General features: G+C 40.8%; 1 protein-coding gene across 9 annotated transcripts in view; it reads right to left on the bottom strand.

The window, feature by feature from the left end:
• The window catches only part of TENM4 (teneurin transmembrane protein 4), a 603,540-nt gene that overhangs the window by 427,569 nt on the left and 154,104 nt on the right, over positions 1 to 21,867 (bottom strand). The gene's annotated exons all lie outside the window — the stretch shown is intronic.

Below are 21,867 nucleotides of genomic sequence, written 5' to 3'. Positions count from 1 at the left end.
AGTAAAGACATCCAGTGCTATCTTTAAAACTGAAGCAACCCAGAGCTCTGTCTCCTTAGCTCCGCAGAACTGATAAATTCAAAAGCGCTTTGGCAGGGAACGCGTATCTGACACCTTTCCTTTCCTGCTGCCTCTCCAAGTAGAGTCTGCAGTCTTTGATAGGACACTTGGTAAAACAAAAAGGGAGTTGGGGAGGTATCTGGCAAAAATGGCCTGCTGACGAACTGGTTGATAATGCACATTATGCCTAGAAAACTCCTTTGAGCTTACACTTCATCAAGCTAGATGATTCCCACGTGAAGGGTACTCTAAAAAGGTGGTGAAGCACATGCAAATAGGTAAGTGAATCCCTGCACAAAGTGCAACTCCCCTCTGAAAGGTGTTATGGAGAATTAAATGCATGTGGGCTGGGTGAAAATTCCTCATTTCCACGAGGACAAGAGTGTGTAACAGCCTCCTTTGCTCTTCCTCGCTCCTCATGCTTGCAGAATAAAGACTCCCAAAACCTTTAAAGCTGCCAGCACGGTGTTTACACCTTGCTACAAAGAGCAGCGAGCAGCAGGGTTTTGATCATGGAAACCCTTCCTCAGGGTGAAATAATCACAGGAAGGGGGAGAGAGAAAACAGGTAAGACTGTAGATGTGATAGAAAAAGATACTATGATTTTTCTTGAACTTACAGAGTTAATTTATGAGAATTTACAAAACTGCCAAGCGTCTAAGAAAATCCCTGGTGTGGGATGAGCTTACACATGCTCAGTTTGCCCTTTCTTGTATTTTCCCCTTCTGACAGACCCCTTAGATGGATTTGCCAGGCAGATAGATGAGGCTGGGCATTTTTTGGAAGGAGGCATCATGGGCAAGGAAGGGTTACAACCACAGATGCCCCACATTTGCAGTGCTTCTCTAAGCCTCCCTATGAGATGCTGCTGAGCCTCTCCATGTTAAGAAAGATAAAATCAGGTCACTTAAGACAGGGAGAAGAAAGAACGAAACAAAAACAGAGCTCAGAAATCACCACTAAGGGAACATCCAGTACATGTAAGAGTAAGGCAAAGGAAGAAATGAAATTCCTGAAGTCAGACTCCAGTTCTTGCACCAATTCCCTCTGTTGCCATGAGAATGTTTTTTTTTTTCCTGCCTTTGTTTCCCCACCTACAAAACGGGGACAGTACTTACATAATCCCTTTGCAAAGTGCATGGGAGGATTAGCTGGCTATTAATTGTCATATAAACAGAGCTATGAAAGTGCGAAGGAGTATTTTTAATAAATAGCTCATTACCTTGTTACATTTTTTTACTTCAGTTCCTCCCAGGAAGGTCAATCAAATTTGATTTTTCTGCCATCGCCCCAAAAAGTGCAGGCCCCTTAACCATCTCGTCTCTGATGGGCTGTCTTTACCTAAAATGACTTACATATAACACCTGCTTTTATACAAGGTGTTTCTCTTGGTAAGTCATGTATGCGAGTCACAGTGAGCAGCACATTAAACAATAACAGATTGATTTGTATTTTAATAATCTGACCTTGTTTTACCTGGACAAGCAATGGTGTTTTACATCCCGTCATGCTGCAGACATGACAGGTTATGGATCCTTGTTACGCTGCTGTGAATATTGAGTTACTGCAGTGAAGGCTTCAGACTTCTACCACAGAAACAGAGATCAAAATAACTTTAAATGCTTTGGGGTATTTAAATAACTTGGAAGTGGCTGCAGCCTTGCTCTTCAGGCTTTAACCTGCAGAAGCTTGAGAGATTTTTGTGCCCTTTGCAACTAAGGGCCAGGGCAAATTTCTTTTCCAGCATACCCAGCCTATTTTATTTGTTCTAATCTGATTGACCTGGATTCAGTTGGCTTCCTCCAAGCAAAATTCACTGTACTGCTCAAGAAAAAAAAAGCCTTCACAATATCTGCTAGATGTAGTGACCCTCAGCTAAAAAAAAAAAAAATAAAAAATATTTTCATCAGCATATTATTTTATTTCTTCAGCTGATTTGCTTTTGCCTCCTAAAAACCTGTGGGACACTAAGACAGCACTAACTTTCCTCCCCATCACAATGTTCAGCGATAACATTAGCTGACCCACTTCAGTGCTGCAAAGAGTTATGCTATTAAATGACTGAAGGCAAATTGACTCTCCTGCCTTTTCACAATGGAAGTATCAATGCATATCAAAAAACTTACTTCTTTTTTTTTTTTATCATTATGAGGGCTTACCAATTTACCAAAGCATGCTTTCCAGGGAGAAGGAAGCTGACATATGACCAAGGTAAAGATGGTAAATAGTAATTTAGACTGTTTATTTTGCACATTACACAAGAGAATGACTACAATAGGTTTGGATTAACTGGGATCGCACTATAAACTACGTGCTGGGCATGTATTACAGTAATCTCGATCACTAGGGACTCACTAATTGGACATTTAAGAGCAGGCACATAAATAAAATACCTCCAGATTGTAGACAGATTACATGCACGCATTCAATTCTGTTATGGCTACACTTTCTTCATGATTCCTGTTACATAGCCCATTGATAGGATTTTAAAATTTAATCCCCCAGGCCAGTCAGGCCAGAAAGTACTTCCTAAATAACATATTGTCAATACTGATCTGAATCAAGACCAGCCTGTAAATGCTGTACCATGCAATTGATTTGGCTTTGCACTGTTTGTTTTTTTTCTTTTCTTTCCATTCTTCCCAGATGATATAAAAGAATAATTGCATTTCAGAAAAAAAAAAAGACAAGGAGATCTTTCTTATTTTGGTATTCAATCAAGGAACAAGAGTAATACCTCCAAGGGATTAAAAGAACACTGGTAAGCAGTTTAAGAACACAATTTTAGTTTTGTGAAACCAATGATAGTAACAGTTTACATAGCTGGAGTGACTTTCATTTCAGAAGATCCTGAAGATCTTTACAAATTGAAATTTGTGGGGAAGTGTCATACAGCAATCTGACTAACTTTGGCAACTGTGTACGAACACTTAGCAACAAGACAGTGAATTCTCTGAAAAAGGACTTGTTATTGTGCACTGTAAGGTGAGCGAAGTATACCCACTATCTCAAAATTAATTCAGGTTTTTTTAATGCACATATGGTGGATGAAATATTCAGTTTGCCCAATGAAGCAATTTTCAGTTCTTCAGTAGATCAAAAATGAATGTTCTTGATAAATTTTTGTAAATTTGCCAAATCTTGACCTTTTGATAATTTTTCTTCAAAAGTCCAGTTTAAGTTGTGATCCATAACCTTATAACTGACAATCAAATAAAAAAACAGCAACCACATATGTGGTCACCAGGTCTATAAGTTGGTTATTCTTATTTCTAAACAAAAAGATTTCAAACTTCCCTTGCTAAGAAAGTTAGTTTATAAATTTGCTCTAGGTTATTCATAATACTCTTTTTCAAAATGTTTAAAAACTCTAAAAGAATGGAGGCATTTTAATCGACCCCAAATACACGTGTTTGGTTTTTTTTCCCTAAGCAGTCTTTTATATGTCTGCTTTAGGACTGCTTGACACAGTATTTCTGCCCTCTATTTTTGGAACATTAGGTGAATCCCAAACTTATTACACAGCTGCACAGCTTCATTCCTTCTTGCTTCAGGCTGGGGAGAGCATGCCCGAACAGAGCCTGGGCTCTCCTTCAACACTTCTTGGTACGTACCGGCGGCACACAAAATGTTGCTTATTTGTTGCTTTAGCGGTAGAAAAAAGCCAGGCGTGGAGGAAATTATGACTCAGAGATGAACACTTTGTAGTACTTCTTGGCTTCTTGAGGGCTCTTTTAACCGACTCGTGATGTGCAGCCCTTGCTGAGGGCTGTACGCTAAGTCGGATGACGCTTTCGCTCCTGGTGGATGTCAGTACAAATCCACTGAGTCAGTGAGCCAACAGCGTGATGCTGACTCGCACCAAGACGGAGCGTGGCCCAGGCTCTAACCCCGATCTTCCAGATGAATGCAAGTCTCGTCCCAGGTACCGCAGGGCACCTCTACAGTCTTACGCTGACAGCGGTCAGGCACTGAGCTCCAGCCCTGGCTCCCCGATCACCGGCACTGCTCGGCTCCTGGTGCTCCATGGCCGTGTTTTGGACCATTCCTGCTGGATGCCACCAAAACAAATCGGCTCTGGAGGGGGTAGCAATGAGTATGTGAGCTTCTTGCCACTTGTCCTTTAGCCTATAGATAAGTCCCTAGCCCTCTTTTTTTTTTTTTTTTTTCTTTTTTAACAGCATAGAAACTGCTGTAGAGATCACAGACAAGCCATCTTCTTCCAGGGGAGGTTTTTCCGAGCATGCATTTCTCAGTGTCTTCCTTTTTTGTGATCATATTTATTTTTTTCCTTACCTTTTTTTTAAATGCATATCCTACAGAAGCTGCACCACTGACCTGCCTTTTAAAACGCATCATAGAAACCCCTGGTTCTTTGAATGTTTTAATACAGAATTTATACTGCAAAGGTTAGTCCAAGCAGGTAGCGGACCAAAGCAAACATTTACTATAGCGTGTAAAATGAAAAAATAAAAATAATACATAGATTTTGTCAGGCCAGTAAATAATGCAAACAGTGAGCTGAATTGTGTCAAAACATAAACCAAGCAATTATTTCTTAGCCATGCAAATCTTCTGTAGCCAATCTGAAGTCTCAATCAGAAAGCTTTTTCTGCAGTATTAAAAAGAAGACCTTCCTTTCACTGCAGAGTGATAAAGAGGCACTAAGCCCTGCTCTGTCGTTAGTCACAAGTCATTTTAATGTGGGTCTGTAACACTGTGAAAGATGACCTGCAAAAGGCAAGTGGCAGGCTATAATTCTGTGCCTTGGAAGGTAACACCGGGATCTGCTGGTTGATAATTGACTTTCCTGTTACACACTTATCATCTGTAACACTTTTAGACCCTCAGTGGGTCCTTGCTAGCAGCGTGTGTGTTAATCCTGGCGATAGGGACAGAGCAGTAAACTGTCCGTAGTGTAGAAACGAGTGTCCCGTCCTGCCTGAAAGCCGCAGCAACAAACACGTCGCTGTGAACCCAATTCCAGTTGCCAGTCACAGGCCACTAATTATCATTCTTTTAGACGATACGAGCACTACGTGGCCTCAAAATTGACTGGGATCCTGGTGTAGAAGAACAGTGTAAGATTTTGTCTCTGCCCCGAAGAATTTATAATCTGACCAGGCAAAGGGCTGGAAGAGTATTTGGGAAATAGCACAATATTTGTGCCCCGTTTTCAAACACCTCCCTAAGCGCTGACAAGTGGCTACTCTCAGAGACAGAGACGAGGCTAGATGGACCTTTGTTTTGCCTGGTCTGAGCGTTAAGGGCAGCGAGAGAAAAATCCATTCACTACGGACTCCAGTGATTTGGCCAAAGCCAGGTCAACAGCCGAACAGGGCAGAGAGCCCAGGGGTTGCAACCCCGAGCCCAGCCTGGGAACTGCTGCAGCATCCAGACAGGTCGTCTTCTCCTCCTCCTCCTCCTCCTCCCCCGGCTCTGCAGACAGCCTAACAAGACTTGTGTCTGCTTTAAGAAGGGATTTCCAGACTGCGGCAGGAGCGCTGACACAGACATTGCCTGGACTGCTTGCACTGCTGCTTCTACACATTTGACAGGGCAGAGCGGCAGGACCAGCTGCAAAATCCAGCCTGGTTAACACGGATGATGAACCGATCTGCGTGCACCTGCTCAGACCAAGCAGCGATACGTTCACATACGTATTCCAGTTACATCCCACTTGCGGAGTATGATATTCACCTCCGTGCGATGAGACAGCCTTTAAAGCAGCGCTGCTGAAATCAGCACGGACTGCGGACTGCTCCTCTACAGATACAGAGATTTCAGCAGGGAAGGAGAACCAGCAGAGTAGGCTGAGAAGACAAAATACAGCTGGGTATTTCTGTTCTGCTCCCTGCTAGCCTGGAGGAAGGTATAACAGTGCAGGAATATGAGCCAGTGGCATTACTCGCTTTCAGAAATGCAAGAATAAATAAAGCTTTGGCTTTATGCTCCTTCGCTGCCTTGATGAAGGGTGTCTCCCACCTGTGATTCCTAGTTTACGTTGTAATCCTCACCTGCCTTAGTGTGTATATTTTGGATACAGACTTGAAAGTTGTAATGGTATCTGGTTTTGAACAGAGTTTCCCCAGCCATACCTAGCAGGTAATTTGGCTCTGGTTTATTTTGTAAATTTGATACATCAACTCTTCCTAAGGCAACTAGATGTGTTTTCTTTTGGAGAGCAGAGAGGGAAGGATCAGAGAAAAGGGATGGGAAGATTTTGCAAAATCTACATTAAAAAAATGTTAAAATCCACTAGATATATGGACACATTTTTTCTCATTCTTCTTTGGTTTCTTTAACTGAATAATGAACCAACACTGATTTTTATCTGGTAACTCATTTGGGATGTTGAGTATATGATGAATTCCAGAGCGATAAGTTTTGTTATTCTAATTTGCTATTACTAAACTGCGTTTCACCAAAGCAAGCTGGTGGACGTAGAAAAATGTCTCCAGCCAGTTTCAGTTCTGAACTAGACCATGAAATTATAAATAATAGTCATGTCTTCTATAAGCCAGTGAAAATATGTCTGTGAAATAGTTCACTTTTGGGACACAGCTAAACTCGAGCATCTGAATGTAGTTTAGAAGGACTGCATATGAACGCCTGTATGGGAAGGAGAAAAAAAATTGAAAAGTATCTAGAAGTGGGTTATGATCCTTTATTTAACTACATCACATCTGTCTTCCTGGAATTAGGTACCCCTAAAAGCTTGTGAAGAACTGCAGCTATTTGAAATCATGATACCAAGCTGAAAAACATCCTTTCACCTTGAAGGCAAGAATCAATATTGATCCCCTTTACCGTATGGTAGCAGATTTCAAGGTCAGTCTCCCACTGGCAATGTGGAGCCAGGATACATGTGGCAGTGCAAGTCTTTTATTTCCATTTTTCCTTGTTTATCTGGAGCAAAATATGTATGAGCTATATCTTGGCAATTCCCTTTTTCCCAATCAACTCAGGTACCACAGTCCTGAAAGTCAACCACTTTCTCCCTTGAAAATGTCTTGTCTCCTTTTATCCCTTCTCTTTTAAACTCAGAAATTCCCTCACTCAAACCCTGACCCTTAGTAACATTTCTGCCACAACTATTCAAGTTTTTGGAATTCAGGTTCAATCCACTAGTGGGAAAGATTACTTCTCACTGCTGCCATCCAAAATTAGGAAAATATACTTCTACCTGCAGAATCCAGAGCAGAGCCATATTTGTATTAGCTACCGTATATACCCATCTTGATCTTTTCAGCTATTGATGTGTTTTAGTATTCACAAATGGCAAAATCAGTCAGGATTTCTGAAGAGAGGTTCCTCAATAAGTCATTAAGAAAGGAGTCACAAAACCTAATTTGGGCTGCCTTATGAGATCTAAAGCTCACTGGGAAAAAAGAAGTTTCATGGACTTCCAAATTTTTTTTGTCCTGTTTACATGTACTCCAAAAAAAAATTTCACAGGAAGCTTAAATAACATATTACATCTATGCAATTCTCTAAAACGATATCTGTTTAATTTAAAAGTATTACTTGGGGGTTTTTTCATTTACTTAGAAACAAAATATTTCTTTAGACAGGATGTCACTTGTTGCAGGGAAACAGTCAAAATTTGTATGTTTTCATGTGTCTTTTGTCTTCTAGAGCTACATGGTGTGAGAAGTTCTGTTGTGTTTAGGGAAACCAAACTGTGACAATCATTTTGTTCTGGGACGTAGTGCTACTGCCTGGTGCTTTTGAAGATCTGGTGGCCTAAATTCAAGCAGGTCTGAAGGACTTTTCTGGATGCATGAGTGAAAAAGCCACTTTCTTTCTAACTGGACTTTTTTATAAAACATGGATATTGAGCAGGGAGTTCGAATGGCAAGGGAACACTGCATATGTCATTCTCTAATGCATGCTGGCAAAGATTTATATAAATATGTATTCACACATATAGAATGATATATATATATAAATAAGCTTTAGATATATAATGCTGTATGTACAGCAGTTGTCTATGTACAGGAATATGCACAGAAATATGTATGTGTATGTATATAAATAGGGCATGATTTGATGTTATTAATCCTTACCACCAAGACATGTTGTCATGATGTTACAACACCTCAAATCACTTTTGTCACTAGCACAAAAAAAAAAAAAAAAAATATTCAGGGAGCTAGTGCTAAACTGAATGGTCAAAATCACTTGCCAGTATAAACATATGTCTTCATAAAACAGGTTTGTAGGTACAGCTACACTAGCAAATCTGTCCTTATGTAGACCATGCTTATGCCCTCAAAGGAAAACCAAGCCCTACAGATGTCTCTAAATTTGTGTCATGTACAAGTGTATTTTCTTTCCCTACTAGATGAGGAGCCACATGGAAAAAACTCAAGTCATAGCTTTTCAGAACTACGTAAGAGGTTGTACATACCCAATTCCCTTTCATTTTAGTGGCCATTCAGATTTCAGCTCTAGAATTCTATTGTGAATTCCCAAAGCACCATGAGTTTGTGATGAAGCAAATCAGTCTTACCCCTCAGGATAAATGATAAACTTAAGAAGATGCATTTCAAGACCTTTTGAAAGGTAGCAAAACAATCTACAGGCAAGAGGTACTACACCTTAGGGGGAACACTTCTTTCTCTTGACCAGGATGGCTTTGGCTATCAATAGGTGAAGATCACTGGGAGAATCCTGTAAGCTTTTGACCAATTCTCTCCAGGGCACTTACGTGTCATTCATGGTACTCACTGTCATGTATTGCCATTGACTACAATTCTCGGTGCTCAGAGGCAGGAGGGTTCTCCTGCAATCTGCACAGAAGAGCAAGCAAAAGCAGAGACAAAGTACTTTGCCCAAGGTCACTCTGCAGGTTGAGACTCAAAATTAGAGTGTTAAACTACATGCGCTGTACCCTGGAGAAGAACAGCATTCGCTTTTTACTGAAGCCTCTGGCTAAGCAACGGAACACAAGAAAAGTCTAGTTTCCAGTTAAAATCTCAACCTGGCCAATGTGCAGCAGTTGAGTTCAAGGATGCAGCCAAGCTCTGAGCCTTCCCCACTGATTAATGCATGGTTAACAGGTCACCACTGAATGCTTCATCAAACTTTTCATTAATCCTGACATTAGTTTCCACTTTGATTTCTTTTCCTCTTTCCTGAGAACGTCCCCATTCTTGAGTCGTCTAAACGTATCCTTATTTCCAATGAAGCCACTAAGAGAAAAGCTTATTAGCTACTTTTTAATTTGGAGCAATGAACCTCTTAAAATTCTCAATGAAGTTTAGCATTTCCTAATGGTTTGTTGCTTTAAGCAGAGCTCATTGCTCATGAAAAACACAAAGGGGTAACAAAGCCATGAAGAAGTGAATGGATTTGCCTAGGATCCCCTATTTTACAACAGCAGAGACAGAGAGACCACTGATGCTGCTGATTTTTACATCACTGAGATATCTAATAGCCCGTGTACGCTGCCTTCCTCTTGTGATGAGGACCATGCAGAACATGTCCCTAGATGAACAGGGAACAAAGAGCTGTGGGTTCCTGTAAGGTCTCCTGCCATGCTCAGGTAGCCTCAACATATCTAAGCCAACCTGAGGTCCCTCGCTAGGCTCTGCAATCCCATCGGGCTCCCTAGCCGACTCACCCTCCACCACAAAGCCCTTTCTGTCTTGCTCCCATCCTTTATACAACAGAATTCATTTTCCCATTTGGTATTTTATTTTGATGTTCCAGGCATAAAAAAGCAAATGGTTCCCTCAAGCCATTTCCTCTCTATGAAACTGTGAAATAGCTTTGCAATTTTGGAGCAGTTTAAAATGCATTGTTATATTGAGAAAGAAAAGGGGAGGAGGGGGGCAGCTTCTTTTCTAACTTCGAGTACTGAATGCTATAGGAAAACCAGACTGAAATTCTTCAAATAAGGATTTCATAGCTTTTGCAGTTATCAAGGCGGATGGCTCCTTATTTGCATACTGCCATCTATATAAAAGAAATGAGACTCAATGGTTTTATTATAATTATATAGCTCGGTTTTTAGTATTAATAAGCCTATTGTTATCACCACTGCCTTTCGAAAAACCCTCCACGTTTCTGTCATACAAACTGAAATACTGGAATTTATTTTTAAGGCACGTACTAAAAAACTAAATCCTTTCCAAAGACTCTCCTTGGTTTCTTCCTCAGCCCTGAACTAGTTTGCCAGAGATTATCACCAAGGACTGTGTTTGATCATTGGGTTTTTCAATACTCCCTCACTTGCTGAGTGCTGCTCAGGATGCAGAGTGCTTTATTTAAAATTCACAGGGGAAGGGAGATGCATACTTTAAAGATGGTATCAGTGCCATTTTCTGTGGGACTTCAGGCAGTTCCTAGGTGCCTGGGTTGATGTTCTATTAAAATGTAGAATCCTTCATTGAACCACAAAAGAAGGTGACCGATAATTAAGGTGAAAATGCTGCTCTCCTGTCTACGCTGCAGAACTCTTATCAGAGGTGTGAACTCTTACCAGGCGCCGTCTTATCTCTCCTCCCCTGTATCCTGTGCTGGAATCCCACACCCAACTCCCATCCAGATCAATGGAAGCTCCACTCGGGACACAGTGTACAGAGAGGAAATGTGAAAGGAAAAATCAATGGCTTTTGAGGCTGATACACTATATATGTTGTTCATATATAGCAAAGTTGTTCATGTGGTGTCACAGCCAGAAGGAGAAGCTAAGGCTCAGAGCTGAAATGCTTCAGCTTCAGGTATTCACAGGGACGCATTCTGATGGGGTGAAAAAAGGTTTTTCTCACGGGGTAGGAAAATGTAGAGAAACCTGTGGCTCAGTTTCAGAGACTTTTTGCATAGGAAAAACAGAAGCACAACTTTTTCAAGCAGATAATACAAGGGAGCCTTTTAGAGAAGGTCACAGTCTTAAAAGCAGGGGTTTATCTAAGCTAAATCTCTGCGTGTCAGTCACTTCAACTTCAGAAATATCAGCAGGTCCTATTTGCCATGTCTGTGCCTGACCGCAATCCATTTCTTATGGGCACAGTGATAGAAGTGGGTCTTCAGGGAGAGGTTGGAGAAGGACAGATATTTGAGGTATTTGGGGGAGGCGGGCGGGAGGCTTTGAACATCACAAGAGGTTTGAACATCAGGTGGTGTGAAAGGGAGCTGTCAAAAGAGATAAAAGGTGGATGAAGGAGAATGGGAGAGAGATGTTTTACAGCCAAACATCAGTAAAGAGAAATTTCTAGAGCAGGCAGAAAAGGTATACGATATGGCAGGGAAGAGGTTACTGTAATCAAGAAAGGAGATACTGAAGCTTCATGGCAACTTTCTTAAAAGTATCATGCTCACAAGAAGCTAATTCTGAGCATATGGTCGAATGAAACTTTGATAATACCCTTTTGTTAGGATTTTACCCTAAGATGTCACTTGCATGCTTCTGGATGCTCTGACTTCCCCTTAAGCCCTGAAATTAGGCACAAGTATAGGAAATGCAGGCCCTAACCCTCTTCAGTTAATATAAACCCATATCTTCAAACCACTGAACCACAGGTACATTTTTGAAGAGCTATAGTGTAGGAGTTATTAGACGCGTGACTCTTTTATACTGTTTTTCATGGCAACCACATGACTACAACACTGCCTGATGCTTGAAAAAATTACCACTGAGATTTACTCCTCTCCAGGAAAACAGTTCTAGCTCATTCTTCACCTACCATGAAAAAGACCTCAAGTCTAGATTTATCATCTCCCTGTGTACTTGTCAGCTTGCATTATCCTGACAGAATACAAAAAACTTGAACACATACCCTCTAGTAAAGAACTCATAGACTCCCAGTGTGGGAAGGATTAAGCATCATAATAGCCAAACCAAACAATTTCTTAGGGGGTTCATATAGAGTCTGTCAAACATGTTACATAGCTCTGAGAAGAAAAACAAATGCAAATGTAAATCACCTCTAGGAAAGGCAACTTCTTCTAGGTGTCCAAATGCACTAAATCAATCTATTTATTTTCATTTGGGCAGAGTCCACAAGCCTTCTCCATCTACAGAACCACGAGATGAGGGAGAGTACTGACTGTGTTTGGCATCTTTGTATCGAAAGTTCCCAACACAGTTTACTAAACTGAAGGTACTTTAATAAAAATCAACTCAGCTGAAAGAACTTGAGCAAGGAAAGAAAAAATAGGATTAAGGTTTTGACCACTGCTGAAGAAACTCCATCCTCCTCATCTTCCATAATCACATTTTGAGAATTCTGTCTTTGATTTAACATGTGAACACTTGGACCCAAACTGGCATCCAACATAATATACATTTGTTAGCTACCTGCTCTGGAAGACTTAGCCAAGATGAACACGAGATGCAGAAACTTAATTACAAAGTAGTTTGGAAGAATCTGGACCTACAAAATTGTTGGCGCTCTCAGGAAGCAACAAGTATGGCAATCTCAATTACTGAAGAAAATGCACACAACAGGCTAAAGAAGACCTTATTCTTTGTCATATTTCTCAGACACACTTAAATCAACAATTTCCTTCCAGTATCAAAGAAAAGAGCTGAACACTGGAAGAGTTCTTGATAAGCAGTTCCTGTTTCCATGCCAACTTCAAAGGTCTGTTCCTTCATTACAGGGTTAACTTGTATCACAGAGTAATATCCATGGTATGGAGTGAAATACATCTGCTAGCAGAGGAATTACCAAAAGAAGAGGCAGCAAAATTTACTGTCTGAAAGCAGAACATAGATAAACTCAGACTAAAAATATTTAAATTCATAGAAGAGTGAGAATAGTTAAGAACTTGCCAAAAGTTCTAGTGGAGTAACCAATAACGCAAATTTTTGCCATTGGATGAGAAATTCTCCACCACACAAACACATAATAAGTTGTAGTTCAGAAAGGAAGCTGCTCAGAGAAATGCTCTAGTCCTTGCGACAAAATAGATGTCAATGGTACGCTCTTCTGGCTTTCTTGACTACAAGTCCTTTAGCTTGAGCAAGTCCACGAGGCAGAGAGCTCCTGTTCACACTCATTATTCCTTAGAACTTGAGACAACCTTTATGCATCTGCTCCCTTCCATCTCTTAACCTTTCTTAGGCTGAGGACTCTTCTGGGGTCACTATGTCTGTATATGTGTCTACACCTCAGAGATGTGCTCCTGTGTGGGGTGGTGTATATAAGCATTGCTGTAATTTCAGTGTAATCCATTTGTAACACCTTTTTTTTTTCTGTTCCTCTTCTCAGTGGTATCTCTCAGTAACTTTCCCTATGTTAGTTAATGCAGCAAATGAGATTACACTATCTGCTACTGTCGATACGCTCAGACAGCATGCTGCCCATGTTACCAATGTCACTCTCCACCATCTTCCCTCATTCTTGCTAACTTAAACCTTTCAAAACGACTAGCCAACATCGGCTGATCTATTACTAATCTCTGACAAATCCTTTGTTAATCCTTCCTCACTTGTGGCCTGATCAGTTCCTACTGAAGCCAATGGGAATTTGACTCAAAAAGGACATGAATTTATGGCCGCGATGCACAGGCAGTGTTCGAATATGGAGTTAAAATAGATCTGATTCCTGCCAAACAGAATTTCAGAGAAATGGACAGACCAGGTTGCTTGTTATCTTCTAGAGTATTAAGGAAACAATTGTGTATAGTGGGTGTGTGCTTCAGCTGTATGCAACAGTGCTTTTCTGGAGTAGGTGGGTAAATTCTTTAAAAAGTTGTCTTATACTATCAGATTGGGATAGGTGGTACATGAGACGTGCGGGTATAGTAAAAGATTCATACTCTTTGTTATAAGAATAATAAAACTGGCTCTTGAATATACCACATCTTTTGTTAGAGAGCAAAAGAAAGTTTAATTTCCTTTTCTAACCTGTTTTTCTCCCTGGGCTGTTAGCAAATATTTTCTGACATGAAATTTTAGAAGTCGTCCTCTCACATTTTTTCAAATTCTAAGATTTATTTGTTGTTATTTTTTATTCTTCATTTTCCAGTAGCTACTAGGAAGAGCAATCTGGAATCAAGGTTTTCTTACTCTTTATGCTGGACAGACAAATATTTCAAAAAAGTGTTCTGCAAACAGCATGTACTGTCTGGATCAGAGAAGAGATTAAATAAACACAGGAAGAAGTAGGGCAAAAATGAGTGAGTGAGACCACAAAATGAGAAAATTACCTGGCACAATGAGTTTCAGTTTACTTTTCAGTGCATTAATGTGAAAAGATGTTATTAACAATCACAAAAATCTTTGTGCTATGATAGCTGTCACATTGCTTCATTCAAGAGTGCAGCTGGTACCTTAAATCTGAAAAGCCAGAAGTCTGAGTGAAACTCCAAGTGTAAGGTTAAGGACAGCCCTGGTTTCTTTTGCTTTGGAGTTAATATTTTTGTAACATATAAATTGCATCAGGGTGCCTAAAGACTACAATAATTATTTTTTTTTATACAGGAAGAAAATGCAAAGATTAAGTGATTTAGCCAGGGTCACACAGGGAACTTGTTGATGAAAGTAGAATCCAAGTGCCTTACCTTCAAGCTTGTTCTTTATACCATGAGATCCTCTTTCTTTAGAAAATACCACAGAAAATATACAAACAACCAGTGGGGAATTGCCCTAAACAATTAAAAGTCAGTCATGCTTGCCAAAACAATTGACACTCTACATTTTGCAGAGCAGAGGGACTTCTTTAGGCATATGTGCTCAATTGCTAACTTGCAGAATTTGTAAGAAAGACACAAGTAAAGATTCACTGTAATGTGCTGTGGTATTTCTCACTCACAAGTTTTTGCTTCAGCAAAATAAAATTTCATATGAACCACTGGAGAAGTAATTAAATGTGACTGAGAATACATCCTTGTGATGTGGTTAACTGTTATCTTCATTTTACAGATGGGGAAACCGAGGAATAGAAAAAATAAGTGTTAACCCCTATTCAAGAAAAAAATGGAGGTATTCAAACCTAGAAACAAAACCTACCTAACTTTTTTGCTTGAGTTTTGTGCCCTAAGCCATTTTTAAGTAGGATGTGTGACTGTAGTATGTCTGACAAAAGACTCCTAAATAAAAGGACCAATGATAGTACTTTTGTCTTGATTAAAAGTCTAATATTCCCTTATTGAAAGTCTACTAAAGTGTAATTCAGTTTCTATAGAAATTATGCTAACTACTAGTTTAATACAGAGATCCTTACTGCAGGACTTTTTAAAGCATCCTATAAGATTCCATACAAGAGTTATGACTCTCTATATACTCCAGAAAAGCACTTATGAAAAACTACAAAAATAAAAGCACAGAAAGCAAGTAACATCCTATTAAATTCAGCTGAAATTTCCTATGTGTGATGGATTGCCAAAAATCCAGGAGACCTCCTTCCTAAACTCTCCCATGAGAAGGGATGCAGACATGAAACGTCTCTTCCCTGTTGCATACATTCCCAAAGAATTAGCGTTATGGTTACCAAAGCCCTTTTCTGTCCTTCCCCATACTGCTGGGTTCGTTCCATGGAAATGGCACCTTGTTCTTGCCTCCTTATGTTGTAATGATCGGTCTTGACAAGGGTTTTCAAGGCGGGGGGAGCAGTCATGGCTATGGGCAAAATCACAGCTTCTGAACTTCATGCTTGTCAATAGCTGTTTCAGTTTGCATTGCCATACTAATGTGCCTTATAAATATTCCCTGGGGCTCTACGCACCACCACGTTGCTGTTGTCTTATTCATCAATACAGTCAAAACAGAAGCAGATGCTGTCAGTTAAGGTCAAGATGTGCTTCTTCCAGATCCCCGGAATGAAAAGGCTTCCATCCCATCTTATAAAAGAAAGAAATATTCTGTATGCATTTAATATGTAACTCTCGGGACTCAGAGTTCCCCCATGATGACCCCAATAATTAACCTTAACTGCTGTACGGAGATTTACCCTTCACGCCGTCCTCTCCACTCTCCCCGTTTCACTTGCTCTTTTCTCCCAGGATGTTTTTAGCGCTTGGCACCCACATCGCCGCACTGTCTGCAGGCCATGCTGTGCAAGGTGGCATCTAACGGGATAGGAAATGACAGCCCAGCCTTCATCCCAAATGAATGAAAAATCGAGTGAAAGACTGGAGTGTGAAAGGTGTGGGGAAGGACGGCCCCTACTTATCTACAGGATGGATGAGAACGGAGGTGCTGCCAGCTGGAGATTGCCCAGCATTTCCTGTATTTAAATCTCCAGCACTAGAGACGTTTCTGAAGGTGCTTACACAATTTAGCAGATCGGTTCTTACCTTTTTTTTCCTTTTTTTCTTTTTCTTTTTTTTAATTTTTGAAAATTTCATCCTAAAGCAGTGCACCCACTTGGGACCTGATTTTAAAACAAACTTGATTTCCCTTAAGCTTGAAAATACATGCTACTATATACCAACAAACGCAGGCCAAAAATTCCCACCACTATTTAACTCCTTTGAAAACCTCGCTATAAGCTTCACACTGGAGATCAGTGACTTTGAACATTATGGTCAGTGTGTTTCTATTTCGGCACTGATGTGGGATTGATTCGGAAACCGAGGGGAGCCGAACACTTCAAAATATAGCTCCAGGGAAGAGTCATTTTTCACAAAGTCCTTGGCTTTTCTGTTAAGGCTAGTGACAAAGCAGACATCTGGCATGTGCATGGATTTCTGCATTATGTGCACTTGTGTTTGTGCAGACCTGATGGCGTTGCCCAGGGATGTTGTCTCCTCAGAGCTTGCCCTTGCGCATCTTCATAAAGAAGCTTGCTTTATGAGTAATGTCTCCTTGCTCTCCCTGCCTCAGCTATCACCACCAAACTTATTCCTGGGCAAATCCTGTGGTTTAATGGAGATATTGCACTGCAGTGGATTATTACCTGTCTTTAAATATGCTACAGCAGTTGTAAATAAGCAGTATACCAACAAGTTCACATAGTATCAGTAACTCATGCAGCACAGTTTGATGACCTCTGTCTCCAAAGCACAGTGAACCCATTTATGGTCCCCTAATTGCTATGTCCACATACCTAATGGAGAGGTTTGCTCTTATTTTAATACTAGTCCTCTTCTGCAAAAGACACAGCATGTCAGAGAAGTAAGACAGCTGCCTACGCAGCCAGAGACACTGTGATTGTCTGAAGACTTTAATAAAAGTGGCAGCAATAAGGAAGAAGTAAAATATAGCCTCCGTTTCTCATGCAAGGCTTGTTTGATAAAATGTGTTGTCATTCAGTGAGCATACAAGTTACGAAGAAGACATGCTGAGCATGCAGAGTGGGCAGACTTATCTGGGAAGCAATTGGGGCTGCAGACCTCTGATAGAATTGCCTGGTTCTCTTTTCACAAGGGAAGACCTGTCCTGCCCCTCTCTTTCCTCTGCTGCTCTGCAATCATGTAACTCTGATTTGATAAAGTGTCCTCTTCAAGGTACACATTTCTGGAGGGAAGTGCTTACTCAATATTTTCCCTGCAAACTCTGGTTTCCTTGGAGCTGTTTGTCTGGCACGACCTCACCTTGGTGGGGATTGTTGGGCCATGCAAAGAAGTTTGGTACTCATCTGGCTGAAAGTTTTCTCATTGTGCAAAGATAAGATATTGATCCTTCTTATTTGAGGACAAACTCTTGCTGAGTATTGATGCATGGAAAATATTGAAGTAATGTCCATCCCCCTTTATGCCACATACTTAAACACATCATTTTTATAAACCAACCTCAGCTTCCTAAAACTCTCTGGCTTATAGTTAACAAGAAGCGTTAAGAAAAAAAGAGCCACCAAAGCCACATCTTACACAGAGAGTGCACACCACACTGTGAAGAGGGGGAATGGCAACATCTGGAATTGCATTACAACAAAGGACCATCTTAAAGCCAACTCATGCAGATGTGTTTGGCTCCAAGGAAGCTTACAATGCTCATCCTTAACCTAAAGAAATATACCATACTCCAGAAAGCAAAATGGATTTAAAATATGTATTTGATTTAGCATGAAGGGAGGATAGGAGGAAGAATGTGAAACTTTCCATTGGCTTATTAAACTCTCCTTTTTAAAGTTGCTTCTCTTCAAATGAGAGACTTGCCAGTTTAGCTAAGCCGGTAACTTTGGAGCCAAATACGTTCAGTTCCAGCGCCATCAAGAAGGATAGATTATAGAGCTGCTGCTCATTTATATGTTTGTTCTGATGAAATACAGACATTTATCTTTGTGGAGCTAGTAAAACAATTGCATCATTTTCCGCTGCAAATTGAATCAATGCACCCAGTGGCTGCTGAGCTAGGAGCAGAGCTGAAAACTGTATCTTCTGCTACGCAGCCGTTCTGATGGTAGGATCCACTTTGCATTCACCTGCAGTGCCTTCACCTTCCCTGTCCATTCTCAAGCCTCTTTTAGAAAACTTGAACATACAACAAAAAAATTGAGCTTGGTGGTGGTTGTTTCTCTCCACAAACTCTCTACTTGTGAGCCTGAGGGCCTTAATACTGGTGATCCTTTGTCCAAGTATGAATTGCTGGGGAGACTACCATGCCCCCATGCAAAACACAGATCCCGCCTGGAATTCCTCCCAATGCTCAGAGATACTTGCCTCTGGGGTTTTCACTCAGGTCATCTCTCCTTACAGAGCATCGAACACTGCTCCATTCTCTTGGCAGACCCCACACAGAGCAAGCCATTTGGTAAAAAAATCATAGTCGTTTATTCAAACAAAGAAGACAAGGACACTTCCTTTAAGAGCTCATGCCCCCTGGGCAAGTCTAAATGTCTGGAATTGCTTATCAAAATGTAATCACTACCATAAACAAAAAAACACTGCTCCAGAGAGTATAACTTTGTGTGGGGAAGGAAGCAAGTGCTATGATACATATGGTGGAACTGCCAAAAAGCTGTGTAGAAACACCACAAATGTTAATTATAAATAGGTCCTTACCAATATTCCCATTATATGATAACTAACTGTTACTTATAACGCTAATGTTCTTGGGGTCCCCAGGTAAGACCATCCAGGTGGATTTTTGTCACCTGGGTATTATCCTGCCTGGTTTCCACCTGCCATCCCAGAGGGTGGTGGAAGTCTTACACATCCTACGTTACAGCTATCATTCCAAGGAAGAAAGCTCAGATACTGCTGGACTTCTACAAAGGCAGGAGATACCCATGTTTATACACCTGAATCCCACCTGGTACATCTGCAAAAACAAGAGATCCCTTCCAGTGAGGAACCCTGCCACTGACAAATTATACGTCAAGAGATAAGAGATGAACGCAGGCAGGCAGAAGGGAGAGCACAAGAAAACGATGAAACTCAGGCCCAAGAAAACTCTAGCACAGTGCTCCTATCACAGCTGGCCTACAGCTGGCTGATGGTTGGGACTTCTTCGGCATCCAGTGAAGGACATCTTCAAAAGGTATCTCAGGTAGAACTGTGATGCAGCTGCACTTGTATTAAGGGGCAAAGTCTCCCCTAAGCATGACTGTCAGCAGTGGAAGAAAGCATGGATGTACCCGCTGCACTGCTATGAGGCCATTCACAAATTAGGCAGAACACATTGCAAATGCCTTTTTTTTTTTTATGTAGGTCTTTCAACTTCTATTTCTATAACTCTGGAGCAATAAAAAATAGTCCTGCAAAGAACCAACAGTGAAATGTCTAACTACGAAAGTAAAGAGTACTCTAAAGAAGACCTTGGAAATGCACTTAGTTATGCTATAACAGATGATTTAAAAAATCCCCAGCTGGATTAGGTAGCTTTCCTCTTTCCACAACTTGTCTCATTCCTGAAATGGTTTTGTTCTGTAAATATGTAGTTCCTGATTTTATTTATGAACATTCCAGTAGTGTCTAGAGACTGAACAGCATTATTGGAACCTACCATGCAAACCTAGATAAAAGACAGTGTTTTCCCTGAAAGCAAATAGAAATAGGGAGAAGACGCATCTGTGCTATAGAATACAGCAGAAAGGAAAAAGCTGTCATGAGGAAGGATCCAAAGGAAAGCCAAGATTTGCAAAAGTGTTTGGTTGTTTATAGGGCCTCGGGGTTTAGCTGCTCCAGCTGAGATGCTTCCAAAGGGGGTTGATAATGCAAAGCATTCATTGCCATAAAACAGGATTCAAGCCTGCCTCAAGTTAGTCACTTATAACACCAGGAACTGAAGATCTTACACTTCTAAAGTATCCTCAGTTTAGACTTGCACAAATTAATCTTCAGCCAGTGCTAACAGTGCTCAGTACTGGCTCTTAAAACTCCACAGATGAATAGTTCACAGTCATGGTGCCTTCAGGTTTTTCTAGTTATTATGAGAAAAACAACAAACACTGAAGTAAAGTGAAAATATGCCTTGAAAGAGGCAACACTTGTGGGGAGAGATTTTATCTTTTATTAGTCCAACACATAAACTTGGAGAAAATGAATGAGCTTTAAGGCACATGCTCAGGCTTGAAGCAGAAGCAGGAAAATTCAAGCTAAATCAAAACTGAGAATAATTGCTCCAAAGTTGTCATTCTACAATACTTTGTCTTTGGCAGAAAAGCTGGCGTAAGACTTGGTACTCCCAGGTGCTCGGTCCTGCTGCATCCCAACTACTCTCTGTTCACCGAGTTGGGCCAATACCACCATCTGCATCACTGTGATTTAAAAAAGCGTATTAAATGATGTTGATTTAAAAGTGTTGTTTCCTTTTCTTTTCATCTGAATTATTTGAGCAACTGGATACACAACAGGGCCTATAAACAGCATAACAAACTGCGGCAGCAGACTCTGCTGAAGAAACAGGAAGATGGGGATAAGAATTTCTTAAGTGGCTTTAGTGCCCAAGGCAACATACTGGATTATTACACACTTAGGCTTAATTAATCTGTGTTACTCGATTAGAAAATTCGAGAGAAAAAAGATTGCTAATGCCTTTTGAACAGAGGGAGCTGCTGGCCAAAGGGGAGATGATTTGCCTCGATAGGAGAGAAACAGGGATTCATTTAGCTACCCAAGGCTATAGTCTGAGGATTGTATTGCACTTCATTGAAAACATTCATACTGTTCACCTGTGTCCTGTATTGAAATATCCTGCAGAAGATAGTTCCAGGTCATTCACCAGTGCATCAGCAGGTCTTCGCTGCTCACTTCTACATATGGGCAACAGCATGAAACCCGCACTGTCTGCCAAACAGCCCATATATCAGAATTTACCTGGCTCTGCTGCTGCTGCTTTTTCTCCCCCTGTAGAATGCCACAGGCTACAGAAAGATGAAACGGGAAATATTATAGCCTTTCAAAAGACCAGTGTAACTCTTAAGGGGAAATTATCCTTTGATTGTACAACAGAGATTCCTGAACACAGCTGATATTAGGAAACACCCATGTAACACTACCTTCAATAAAGAGGCACAACAAAACAAAAGTGTTTCTCAAGTCAAAAGAATGAAACCTGGCAGCTTTGCACGGCTGCTTGGCAAGGAATATGAGTGCTCTGAAGTGGCTGGTTAAATGCTAGAATTATAATGGGAACTGGAAATGGAAAAGTCTGGAAACCTTCTAACTTTGGAGGTTGAAAGTTATTTTCTGTTTCTCCTGGCCGGTGTATAATGAGACGCTATGGCCGCTCTCTGTTGCTGTTCTTTTGCATAAATACATGCCAGAAATAGGAGCAGACAGCTGCAGAAAAATCCATCAAGGGCTATTAAACACACAGGTAGCACCTCTGGCTCAAGTAGTCCCAGAATAGCAGATTTCTGGGAGCTGGGAAGCGGTCTGGGGGATTTGCACCGCGTGTCCATCCTGCACCCGCACCTCCGTACGACCGAGATCGGGTTCTGCGCTGGCACCTTCTGCCCTTACCCA

The sequence above is a fragment of the Aquila chrysaetos genome, chromosome 19 (genome assembly GCF_900496995.4).
Source record: "Aquila chrysaetos chrysaetos chromosome 19, bAquChr1.4, whole genome shotgun sequence".
Classification (NCBI taxonomy): Eukaryota; Metazoa; Chordata; class Aves; order Accipitriformes; family Accipitridae; genus Aquila; species Aquila chrysaetos.
This window is presented reverse-complemented; position numbering and strand designations above follow the sequence as displayed.